Source organism: Chenopodium album, chromosome 16 (genome assembly GCF_948465745.1).
Source record: "Chenopodium album chromosome 16, dcCheAlbu1.1, whole genome shotgun sequence".
In the NCBI taxonomy this organism is placed as follows: Eukaryota; Viridiplantae; Streptophyta; class Magnoliopsida; order Caryophyllales; family Amaranthaceae; genus Chenopodium; species Chenopodium album.
The window spans coordinates 32,229,918-32,243,303 of record NC_137849.1 but is presented as its reverse complement, the minus strand read 5'-3'; positions in this window follow the sequence as shown (position 1 = coordinate 32,243,303).

The following is a 13,386-nucleotide window of genomic DNA, read 5'->3' as shown; positions in this document are numbered from 1 at the left end:
CCATGAGGAGGACCGAATTTAGCCCTAAAATGTTCGAAATTTTTGAACCCCCTAACCCTAATTTCGAATTTTTCGAAAATTCATAGCCCTAAAATATGATTTTGTGCTTGATTTTTGATTTAATTCGATTTGTTTTAATTTTAATTGGATTGATTTATGCATAAAAATGTTTTGTGTATAATCATCGATTTAATTTTAAGAGTTAGAATTAAATTGGGATTAATTTTTTGATGAACCCTAATTTTAATATTGAATGATGATTTAATTTTAAAATTTGGACTGATTTAATTTAATTTTTATAAAAGTTATTTTAATTAATTAAAACACAAAAAAAAATAGTTTTAAGGCCGGCAGCCGCGGCTGGGTGGTGCAGCCACGACGGCTGCCGACCAGGTGGCGGTCCAAGAGGGAGGGAGGGCAGGAGGTCCTGGAGGTGGCTGGACAGCAGCGTGCAAGAGTTGTACAGCTACTGTCACAACCACGCCAAGGCTGCAGCTGCTGCCTTGCGCGGCAGTGGCTGTTGCAAAGCAGCCAGCCACCGTGGCTAGCCTTGATGCCTTATGGCAATGGCTGCCGTCCAAGGCAGTCAGCCACCGTGGCTAGCTTCGGCTAGCCAACCACGGTGGCCAGGAATAAACTACACAACTACTCCCTAAACTTTGCACAAAGTTGCAGATCACTCACTAAACTTTCAAAAGTTGCAAATCACTCACTCACTTGAGTTTTGACCTTCAATAACAGGTAAAATGCAAGAACTCCCTAAACTTTCTGACAACTCCCTAAACTTCCTCACATGATTTTTAATTAGCTAGTCATTACAAAAACAACAACAACAACAACAATAATAATAATAATAATAATAATAATAATAATTATTATTATTATTATTAAAAAACCGATTATTATGTAATAAAATTATACTCCATTCTAACAACAGCTATATATATACTCCAACAACTATAGTTCAATATTTTTGGTTTTTTTTTATAATATATATTTTTGGTTTTTTATTTTTTTTTTATTTTTGTTGTTTTAGTTAGAATATTTTATAGCCACATACTAATATAAGTAAACAACCGCGCGCTATTAAACAATCTTAATTTCAACATCACAAAAAAATTCTAAACTTTTTTCTAGATCATGTTCGTTTCACAAAATTTGGAACTTTAAGTTTTTTTTTAATAAACGCACGCAACTGCAAATTCATACGACAATGAGAGTTTTTTTTTGTAAGGAGGCGATAAGGGATTTTTAGTACTAGGTTCTCGACTAAAGTCTGCTAATTATAAATTTTGTTGTGTTTAATGTGTATAATAATTCAAACATTTTTTTTTTGAAGAAAAGACAACCAAACTAATTAATATGTGATATATAATGGCACACAATGAATATGCTCATCTTGTTCGAAGAACAATGATTCCTAATTGTTTGATTTCGTAAATCATTCTTTCTACTCTGATGTTAATTGGATCATCTAATTTTATTTTTTTAAAAAAAAAATGAAAAAAACGAACCAAACTAGTGCAAAGGAAAAAATGAAAAAATAAATTTTTTTTTTCCAAGTTAAAAATTTAGTTAGTTCCCATTAGCTTACAAATGTATGATTAGATTGTTAAATTAAAAAAATACCAAAGTTTAGGGAGTTTACCTATTAGTATAATAGTTTAGGCAAAGTTTAGGGAGTTAACCTGCTATATCAGGTTACTACCTAAAAAATGACCTCCAGCCACCTGAGTAGTGAGTAAATTGCAACTTTTAAGAGTTTAGTGAGTAAAGTGCAACATTTGGCTAAGTTTAGGGAGTAGTTGTATGCTTTACTCCGGTGGCCAGTGTGGTGGTGCTCGGTTTTCAAAAAAAAAAATCTGTTTTTTGAAAAAATATTTCAAGATAAGTACAAAATTATTTTGGATAAAATCGGTTTTATTTTGGATAAAATCTTTTTTTTAGGATAAAATCAAATATTCAAAAGTTGTTATATTTGATATTATCAATATTTAAAGTTGTTAAATTGGTAATTATCCATAATTAAAGTGGTTAATTTTGGATAAGATTGATTAGGATATTCTGAGCATATTTCAAAAGGATAATAATTGATTTCAATAATGTGATTATCCCATAATTAGATTAGGATAATTGATTTTAAAATTATTTGATTGGCTAGTAATTAGGATAGAATCTTCTAAGTTTGTTAGGATAATCATGGAAGAATAAATATGATTTATCTTTCTAGATTAAAATAAGATTTGATTGTATCTCATGCTTAAATTAAAATATATGATATTTTATAATTGGTCATGAATAATACACGATATTATCTAATTATGATTTAAAATATAAGATATTTTAGGAAATGCGTTGCCTTAATTATGAACATTCGATGTTGTAGTTTAGACAAGCATGTTGAGTGATTTATTATATGACACTTTTATAATATATGATATTATGTTGCTATATATAGACTAGTATGGCCCATAGATTCTAAAATACGATATGCGCATCGTGATGTATTTTTGTAATCTAAATACGGTCTGCATACCGTTAAGTATTTTTGTAACTTTTATTTAAAGTAAATAGATTAGTTATTTAAATAGTGTTAGTCCAAAAAAGCCCATGAAGTGAAGGCCCAAAGGAGCAAGGTGGATGGAGATCCATGATGATTCAAGTGGGAGATTTTCATTTCTAGTTTTCTTAGGACTAAGGGGCCATACTATGTCACGTTTTATTGCATTAGTAGATTATGCATGATTAGATTTTATTTATGTTGATTGATGATGCGCTAGAGTTCACTAAATAATCACAACATAGTAAATCTAGGTGCCAGTAATATTGAGAATGCTTTTCCTATTAGATACCCAACAATCCTTGGATGGTGAGTGATAGGTCAGCCTCCGCAGAGTGTCACTTGTTATTCTAGGCATTGTGGGATAGATCACGTTCAACATATTTAATTGGTTATGCTCAACAAGGTTACCTAAAGCATTTAGAATCTTGAAGCAAAGGGTAATAATTAAGCATGTGATGGTTAATTATTCAACCAAGAGTTACAAGAGTTGTAATCAGTAAAGAGTTTACTCACCTTGAAAATGTAATGCTTAATAGTAGGGCCTCAGTCCGGTCAACTATTACATAAATAAAGGATCTTGGAATCACTTAAAATTCAATTGGGATCAATTAATGTTGTATAAAGTGCTTTAAAGTTACCAAATTGATTCGCTTATGGTACTTTAAATTTAAATTAAACATAATTATTAAACTTTGCCTTATTTTGAATTAGATAGGTAGCCGTAATCACAATGACAACAACATTTACAATCTTCGACCATTCCTTGAGAAGGATAGGTTGACAGGAGAAAACTTTTCCACTTGGGAAAGAATGCTAAGGCTCGTTATGAAATCTGAAGGTAGAGAGGATGTCATTGACACCCCATTGCCAGGACCTCTGCCAGAAACTGCAATTACGGCAGAAGTCAAGAAGCACAAGGAAGCTCATGATAGAGCTGTGCCTATCACTTGCTTGATGATTGCTACCATGGAACCTAGTCTTCAAAAGTGTTTTGAGGATCAGGATGCGTACACAATCATGCAAGAACTCAAAGATTTGTTTAAGAAACAAGCTAGAGTTTAAAGGTATGAGCTCCATCGTGAGATTCTAGATTGTAGGATGGAGAAGGGTGCCACAGTTCATGATCATGTTTTCAAAATGATCAGCCTTATTCAAAATATGGAGAAACTGGGGCACCCATACAATGATGAGATGGCAACAGACATCATTCTCCACTCACTTCCAGAAAGTTTCAACCAGTTTATCATGAACTTTAACATGACTGCGACTGCAAAGACTATGAATCAATTGCACGCAATGCTGGTTAGTGCTGAAAAGCAAATCCCTAAGGAACCTAAGAAGGAAGTTCTTATGATTCAAAAGGGAAAAGGGTTCAAGAAGAAGGGGCAAAAGGCTAGTGCCAAGAGAAAGGGCAAGCAAGTTGCCAAAGCTCTTGAGAAGCCTAAGGCGAATCCAAAACCCTAGGCTGCAAGTGAAAGTGAATGCTTTTACTGCAAGAAGAAGGGGTATTGGAAACGCAATTGCCAGAAATACCTTGACTTCCTCAAGAAGAATGGAGCATCAATCTCAGGTATTATGTTATAAACATTTAAACTTTCACTTAGGTATGTGATACCAAGTTGTAGTGCTTAACATTATCAATGTTGCGCAGGAACTGCAAGTAAGTGAAGCTGGAATGGAAATGGAGCTTGAAGGTGCACTAGAAGTGTTTGAGTGGCCAGAGATAGCTTCATAGTTTTATTTTCTGATCAGTTTATCATGATTTTAGAACAATTTTCAGTTTTTGATGAGACAATATTTCGGTTTTCTTGTTTGAATACTGAATTGGTTTTTACTTGGCTTGGACAAGTGTTGATCTATGACCAAGGTAATAAATTGTTTTTCATTTATGCTAGATATGAGTTATTTTGTTTTATGACATTGATATAAGTAGATCACAAAAGTAATATTAGATGATTCAAAATAAACTTACTTATAACAAAGTAAGATTAGGTCACATAAACCATTTGCACATCCAAAAATTACATTGGATGGACTCTTATTCTAATTTGATTATGAATCATTTGAGAATTAGAAGTCATGTTTGATAAGGTAAGATGACCAAGTTGCCTTTTAGTTGAAAGGGTAAAAGAGCTAATGACCTTTTTGGAACACAAACATATGATGTATGTGGACCATAAGTTCAAGAATTAGCAAAGAGATTTAACTATTTCATTGCTTTTACTAACGATTTAAGTAACTATATTGATAATTACTTAATGAAGTAAAGCTTGGAATCATTGAAATGTTCAAAATTCAAAAATGAAATGTAAAATCAGTTTGAGATAAATAATTAACACTACAATATGATTGTTGTGATAAATATTTAACTCGAAAGGAATGATCATCTAAAAAGGAATTGTTGAATTAGTTCACAATCCAGAAACATTACAATTAAAATGTATGTTTAAAGAAGGAATCAAAATTTGCTTGCCATGGTTCGATCCTAGCTTAGCTTTAATGATTTACAAATATCATTTTGAGGATATGCATTTACAACAACAATTGCGAATATACTAAATAGGAAACTTAACCAAAGCAGTAGAAAAGATGTCATAAGAGTTATGGACTGGAAATGTTCCAAAGTTATCTTTTCTAAACAAGATTAAGGGTTATGAAATCAATGTAAAATGTTTACAAAGATGACATAATGCACCCTAAATTAGACAAATAGTTCTTCATGGGTTTTCTCATGGAAATTAAGAGGTATTATTCCTACAATTGCGTAGAAAACAAAGTATTTGTTGCTCGCGATAGTGTCTTTATAGAAATAAATCTCTTCCTACAAAGCCAAGTGAGATTAAAGCTAGATCTCGATAAGATTCGAGACGAGCAACGAATGGATGTGGATAACACAACATCAGAGATGAAGGCATATGAAATCAGCTAATTTGCTAAATCATATGTCGAAGCAAGCTAATTCAACTAGCGATGCTTCTATTGTCCCACTTGAATGAAAGTCTTCAAAGAGTTGAAGAGAATAATTCTATTGTTGCTCATACCTATTGTAGGTTACTTAGGATCAAAACAAACAGTTTGTTGAAATTTTGAGAAAAGGTGGATTCTAAAATTTTCCTAATGGAATGATTGGAACCCATGCCTTACAAGCAAGCTTTGGATAAGTACCAACTCAGGAAATGGCTTAAAGTCATGAAATCCAGAATGGACTCCATGTCTATAAAGATGTGTTAGTCCATGATAGTCTTACAAATAGGGTAAACCTATTAGTTATGTAAGCCTATTCAGATTATTCTAGTTATGGAGATCAAAATCACCTTCATGAAATGTTCTTGATGGAGGATATGTATATGATACAACTTAAGAATTTTGAAATCCAGAATTCCTAGAAAGTTTTGCAAACTTCTGAAATTCAATTAATGGATTGAAGTAAGCACCAGGGAGTTGGAACATTCATTTCGATCAGGCAATCAAATAGTTTGATTTCCTCAAAGAACGAAAAGGATTCTTGTAGAGACAAGAAGTTTAGTGGGAGCAATTAGTCTTCTTGGTCATTGTAGACACCCAAATGTGTCTCCCCAAAACCAAACCCAGTGATGAATACCTTTCATGTCATTTGATTATCGAACGAAGTGAAAGTGTGAAAAGTCTAGTGATGTGGATGCTTTTTTTATTAAAATATCTCTCTTTCTGTTTTTGAAAATATTTCTTTTCTTACCCTATTTATGAAAACTTACAGTCCAGTTTAGTTTGATCCATGATATGGGTCCAATAATAGTGTAGTTGTATGGGGCTTGAAAAAACCTTTCCAACGATATATTATAAGCCCAATTCCGATGAATAATGAGGAATTTATGGCCAAAATACTAAACTAGGCCCAAACCGGATTTTACCTACGACCCAATGATCATATGGAGGGTCCAAAGGTTTAATCCTATTCCTAAACTAATTAGGATTTATTAGAAGCTTATATGAGTTTCTAAAAGATCTTAATTATCTTTTTTGAAAAGATAAAATCAAAGAGTTTGAAATTGAATAAAACTTTCCTTTTTTTTAAATCCTAATTCTATTCGAATCTAAAGATGTTCAAAGACATTCAGATATTATTTTTGTGCCTCATAATCTTTATCCAAATCTTATATGGTTGGATATATCTTGAAATTATTTTTCCAATGATATATTATAATATTAATTTCGAGCTATAACGAAAAAGATATGAAAGAAATGCGAAACTCTATTCAAAACTGACACCCTTCCACTATTTCGGCCACATCTTTTTATCTACAAAGGATTTTAACGACATATCTACAAAAATTATTGGGTTGGAATGTAGACTTCAAGATCTTTCCAACGACATATTATATGACTTATTTGGACTTCTGGGTCAAAAGATATGATAAAAAAAATCCACAAAAAAACTGTTCCAGCGCCAAACGACAGGTCTGTCGCCTGGCGCTGCTTCTGTCATCTGGCGCTGACTCCTGTCGCCAAGGACATGAGGTATTTTATTCCGAATGGGACTCGAACTCTTTTCTATCGTTTCTGAACTATTTTTTCTATAAATAGGGGTCGTATCTCCCCGTTTTTAATCATTCACAACCATCATCTCTCTCTTTCTCTCTCTAGAAGCTAGAAGCTTTCTCTCTCTCTATTTTTTTCTAAACCTAGCCAAGTTCGAGGTTACCTTCGCCCTAGACGTGAAAGGTTGATAATTTCTGAGGGTTTGGTCCCAAACCTTATTACAATTCTTTGATTAGATTTACTGTTTTAATATTTTTCCTTGAAGTTACTAACGTGTGTATTTTGTTATTAGAAAGAGATATGAGGCATCCAAGTAAGTAATTTAATTGCTTTATTGATCTTTTGATATAGAAATCATGCTTAGATTATTTTGTTGATTCCTAGTATCATGTTAGGATGTTTTATTGCTTCCTAGTATCATGTTTAGGGTTAACTAAAATTTCTAATATTATATATTATTATGATGCTTCCTATTTCTTTCCTAATAGCATGTTAGTGTCATGTTAGGATTAAAGCTTTAATCTTTAATGTTTAGTGACATGCTAGGGTTTGTTATTAATCTTGTTAGTATCATGCCTAGGATCTTGCTATTATTCTTATGCTTTACTTTTAACATGATTATGATTATGATTATGATGATGATTATTATTATTATTATTGTTATTGCTTGATCACACCTTTTATGCATATTAAAAGGGAATTTGTACTTATAATCACGTTTAATAAGATAATTAATAATCTTGTTTAGGATAATATGATTATAATTTAAGTGATCACCAATAATAGATTTGTTTGTGCATTAATATTCAACCAACATAGATAAACAGGTTTAGGGTTAATCTATTGATTGTATGTTAGTCAGAAAGTGCACATGAATACGAGAAGAATAAAGTAGAGGCCTATTTTTAGGGCAAATTCAATCTCCTTTAGGTTGGATTTGTACCTTCATCCCCGAACTTCCAGTCATGGTTCCAGACCTATTGGAGTTAATGATCTCCTTGATCGTTAAGGGGTGTAACCTTCACCCTGTGAACGGTTTACAAGTTCCTAAAACTTGTTGGCAACACTTTTGCTCTAGCTTCCTTCCCTTTGGACGCCACCATGCTTCAGTGTATGATCACAGTGGGGCTCAAGTGTGGGATTCTTGAAATATTCCCTACAGTCATGTATGTAGATGACATACAATTCATATGAAATGACATATCAATGCTTGAATCAGTCAAGCAGTGGTTAGAGAGTTGTTTCTATATGATAGACTTAGGAGATGTTGAGTGCATATTGGGAAGCAAGATCCTTGAAGTGAATCTTGAAAAATGATTGGACAACATCGAGAGACTTATGGTGATAAGGTTCTTGATAAGTTCATGAAGCAAGACTCTAAGAGAGGATGTTTTCCCATGTTTCATAGTATTACACTCAGTAAAACTCAGTGCCTTTCAAAAGCTAGTAAAGTTGAGTTGTATGGATGATGTACCTTATGCTTCTGCAAAAGGGTCCATTATATGGGCTATGATATATACAAAGCAAGATGTAACATATGACTTGTGCATGTGTAACAGGTTTCAAGTAAATTCAGAATAAGCATACTGAAAGTTGCTAAGAGTAAATCCTTGAATACTTGAGAAGGACTAAAGGAATGTTTCTAGTTTATGGTGTTAAAAGTAAACAAGTTGTCAAAAGGTTATACGGATGCAAGTTTTCCAAACGGGCAAGATGACTTTAGATGTTAATCTAAATACATTTTTGTGTCTGTATGGAGAAGTACAATAAGCTTGAAGAGTTCAAAGCAGAATGTTGTCGCATACTCAATGTCAGAATATGTGTGTTTAGCTACAGTAAGAGTAGTTAAGGAGGAAGTTTGGATCAAATTGTCCTGTGACTAAAGGACACCTTTATCAAAACAAAGGAGCCAGGGTCACATCACAAATCCAAACAAATAGATATGAGATATCACCTCATTCATGAGATCAATGACAAGCGGGATGTCGTGATCTGCAAAGTTTTATTATGAGTGAGAAATCACTAAACCCCTTCCATAGACTAAGATATGAGAGTCATATTAAAGACTTGGATTGAAGCAAGTTATGTAATTTAAGTTGTGTATGTTTTGAGAAAATATATTACATAAGAAATGCATTAATTTGCAGAATTATGTTTAAAATAGAAATTTCATTTCTCTTATTTAATTATGGTTTTGGAAATTAAATAAAATGTCCAAAATAATTATGAATTGATGGGCTCATCAGGTTGATGACCTGGTGAATGAAACCCCACAGGTGAACAAAATTCATACATTATTTAAGTTCCTAGTTCGAAATCATTAAAGTGGACATAAATGATTTCAATGAATGGACTAGCATGTAAGATGGATTGGATAGCGCAGTTTCATGGGCTATAGGGGCATAGTGATGCTCGGTCAATCACTTGGATATGCATGAATGATGTATGATCGAACTATTGACCTACTTTGAAGTTCAAACATAAAGCTTCCGGATATATTAGTGGATTCCTTTAACATGAGTGGAACATTGATTTCATTCAATGGATGTTATGACTGTGGTACACTCAAACGCCTACCCGTAACTGGAGATTATAAAGGGTGTTTCCTGGTTATTTCAAAAGTTGAGTGGGAGCCTTGTTGCCACAACATTGGATTGAGTCTACCTATTAAATTAGAGAATGTGTCATGGCCGCTTGAAGAAGGAAAATTCAGAAAATACGTGGCCGCGTTCAAATGCATTACTCTGTAATCATTTGGTTTTGTAATTCTAACTCAAATTTCAAGAAACGATTTGTAGATTAATATGATCTTGACATGTGATGCAATCATATTATCAAATCGACACATATTGACTTATGGAATTTGAATATTACACACTTGTCTCAGACAAGTGGGAGATTGAAGGATTTATGTCTTCGTCGTGTGCAATTACTAGATATATAAATGGATCAAATTATGGAGATAATTAATTTCGTACATTTGGGTCGTCGTTATATCATAGCTAGAGGTACTAACGATCTTTGAGCTAGAAAAATATCCCAAAGCCCAATTGGACGGATCCTATAAGGTCACACAAAGGGCCTAGATCGAGCACGAGAGGACGAGGCCCATGATGGGCCTCATCCCCTATAGTGGCCGGCCATATGGAGTAAGGTTGGAGGGTTTTGGGCTTCCTAACCTAGTCTAATTATAAATACACTAGGTGCCTAGAGTTTGCATGACATAGTAATTCATTGATCAGTAAGATCAAAACCTGAGTTAGAAAACACGAAACCAAGCCTCTCAAACTCTCCTCTCTCTCTCACGGCTCTCTCCTCCTCCCTTACACCAGTGTGGTGGTTCGTGGTGGTGGTGGTTCGTGGTGGTCGGTTAGTCCATTAAAGGTGGTGATCGCGGTTTTCCTCAATCACTCGACCAATCTAGTATTGGTGGATGGCTCATTCGAAGCTCGTGGACTAAGTAGAGGAGCAACGCTTGGGGCTTTATTCCCTCCCTGATTTGTCAATCAATTGCTTCGTGGAATTCACGCTTCAAAGGTATGATTATGTGTCTTGTGTGTTATGCATGCGGTCTTGGGATTAGGTGCTTGATTGAATATGATTCATGATTTTCCGCTTAATAGTACCTATAAACTCCTACAAATTTTAACTCGTCTTATAATAAACTAACTTACAACTGCCTTTTTGCAAAATTTGTGTACTTTTTTATATCAATTTTAACAAAGATATGATTTGTTTGGGCCCAATTTACTCCAATTGGGCCAGTCCATAAATGATTCAATTACAAAGCCCAAGGTTAAGGTTCAACCCTCCAATCCATGCCAAGTCAGGTCAAAGGCCCAGTCAACGTGGCAAGCCCACTTAATGCAAAGCCCACTTCTCCTATTATATCAAGGTATAAAAGCAATCAATCTTCTCTCTCTATATTCATTCAATTTAAGCCTCAAGCAACTAATACTCTTGCAAAGCTTTCTCTCTCTAAACACGATTCAGACTTTGGCATCGGAGGGGCCTTCCTCGGCACACCACTGTGGCCAGTTACGTGTGTTTTCTGTGCGGGAAATCCTCAGCCCAGCGACCACTTGGACTGAGTTCAGTCTTCAGCCCACCAGAAAGGACCCGTCCGAAGGTCCCATTGTTTTCACCTGAAACAATTTGGCACCGTCTATGGGGAAGACTTTCAAAAATCAAGCCAATCTCGACCGTTCTACATTTTCTTGGTAGTATGGCTAAGAATCGTAAGAACCAAAAAAGCTCCAAAAATGGAGGCCCTTCGTCCTCGAGGAAGAGCCCAATGGCGCCGGAAAGAGGTCCTCTCTCAACGCCATCCCAGTCCCCACCTTATTCATCGCCCCCGGCAAGCAGGTACTCCTCGGGGAGGGTCAGCTCGAAGAGGGTGCTTTCAAAGAGATCATCATCTCCGTCCAATCATTCTAGACAAGCAACCGATTCCTACCACCTGAGTCGGTCTGATGCTAAGAGCCACCTCGAAGACATCACTCTCATTCTCAGCCAAGGATGACCCCTCAGTCGGGGCCCTCCACGGAAGAAGTGGCGAGAGCCGTAGCGGTTCTTATGGAGGTCATGAAGGCCCAAACGGGCAATCTCCAGCCACCTCGCAACCGTTCACCCTTTCCGCCGAGACATTTGCGGAGGAGAACCGGTTAAGAGAAGGAAGGAAAGCCTCTATCCTACTGGGAGCTAGGGAGCAAATGGGATGAGGATACTTGGAGGACTGAGAGGGAGAGGAGAAAGAACCTTTAGTTCTTCGGGGAGTCCACCCAACCGAACTCCCGCAGCTACAAAAGCAGCAATTCCGCCTCTGCGCAGGATGAGCCTGTCCGCCGAAGCGTCCACGAACGCCTCAGCTCAAGGGAACTGAGTGTGCATAGCCGCCTCTCTTATCCCGAACATACTGAGCCTCACCCGGAACCTTCCCAGCCAAGGAAAAAAACCACTCCTACCTCTCTAAGAGGGCGGAGCGAGGTCCCAAGGGCTAGGAATAAGGGAGAGGCTGTGATGCTCCCCACCAGCTCGCCATTCGAAAAATGGATCTTAGAGGAGCACGTGCTGACAGTGAAAATTCCGTCGCACATTACGTATGATGGTACTTCAGATCCGAAGGAACACATTGCCTCTTAAGAGAGGCACATGCATCTGAACCTCAGGTCCGAAGCGACCTGGTGCAAATACTTCCCTACCACTCTCAAAGGTGTTTCATAGGCGTGGATTACCAAGGGAGTGCAGGAGGGGTCGATCACCGAATGGGATGATCTCTCCTCCAAATTCAGAAGCAAGTTTTCTACGGCAAACTACCGAGAGAAGACAACTGCAGAGCTCATGGGCTTGCAGCAAGGCGAGGGTGAGAGCCTCCGAGACTATCTGACTCGCTTCAGCAACGAGTCGTCTGGAGTCACAAGCCTGGACCAAGGACTGGCCGTTTTTGCTCTGCAAAACGGGCTGCAAGATGGCAGTAAATTCCTTGATTTCATGGTCATGCACCCTCCACGGACCTTGAAGGAGACCCTGGATGCCTCAGATAAATTCATCCGAGCCGAGGAATGGAACAAAGCCAAATCTTAACCTCAATCTGGGGCTGGGAAAATAAAGCAGCAACAATCTGAAGGCCACGACCAAAAGAAAGGGAAGGCAAAAGCCTCAGAACCGTCTTCAGCTCCTGAGCCGAAGAAAGACAAATCTGCCCCGTACACGGGTAGATACGAGTCTTATACCCCGCTCGCCCTTCCTCGTGCTAAGATCTATAGCGTGACGAAGGACGAGCAAAAATACCGAAAGCTGAGGCCATTTTCCCAGTGGCATCAGCAAAAATGCAAGGACCGATGGTGTGAGTTCCACGAGTCACCGAGACACCACACCGAAGACTATATCCAGCTGAAAGATCAGATCGAGGATATGGTCAGTAAAGGTTACTTGAAAAAGTATCTCGCGATGCGCCGCGAAGAGAAAAAGGCCGAGAAAAATCCTCGACAGGAACTTGATTTCCCCGGAAAGAACAACAAGACCTAGGAAAAAGAAAATCCTAACATCCTTGCCATTTCGGGGGGGACAAATTCTCGGAGAGAGCGGAAACGCCACTTGAGGGCACTAACCCATCAAGTTAATAATGCTGACATCCGATCGCCTCGGTCTCCGGTGCCGAACATGACGTTCACAGCCGAAGACTGCCGGGGAGTGACATTCCCCCATGAAGACCCGCTGGTTATAATCACAACGGTAGTTAACCACAACGTTTGGTAAACCCTCGTCGACGGTGGCAGCGGCACGAATATTCTGTTTCGTTCGGC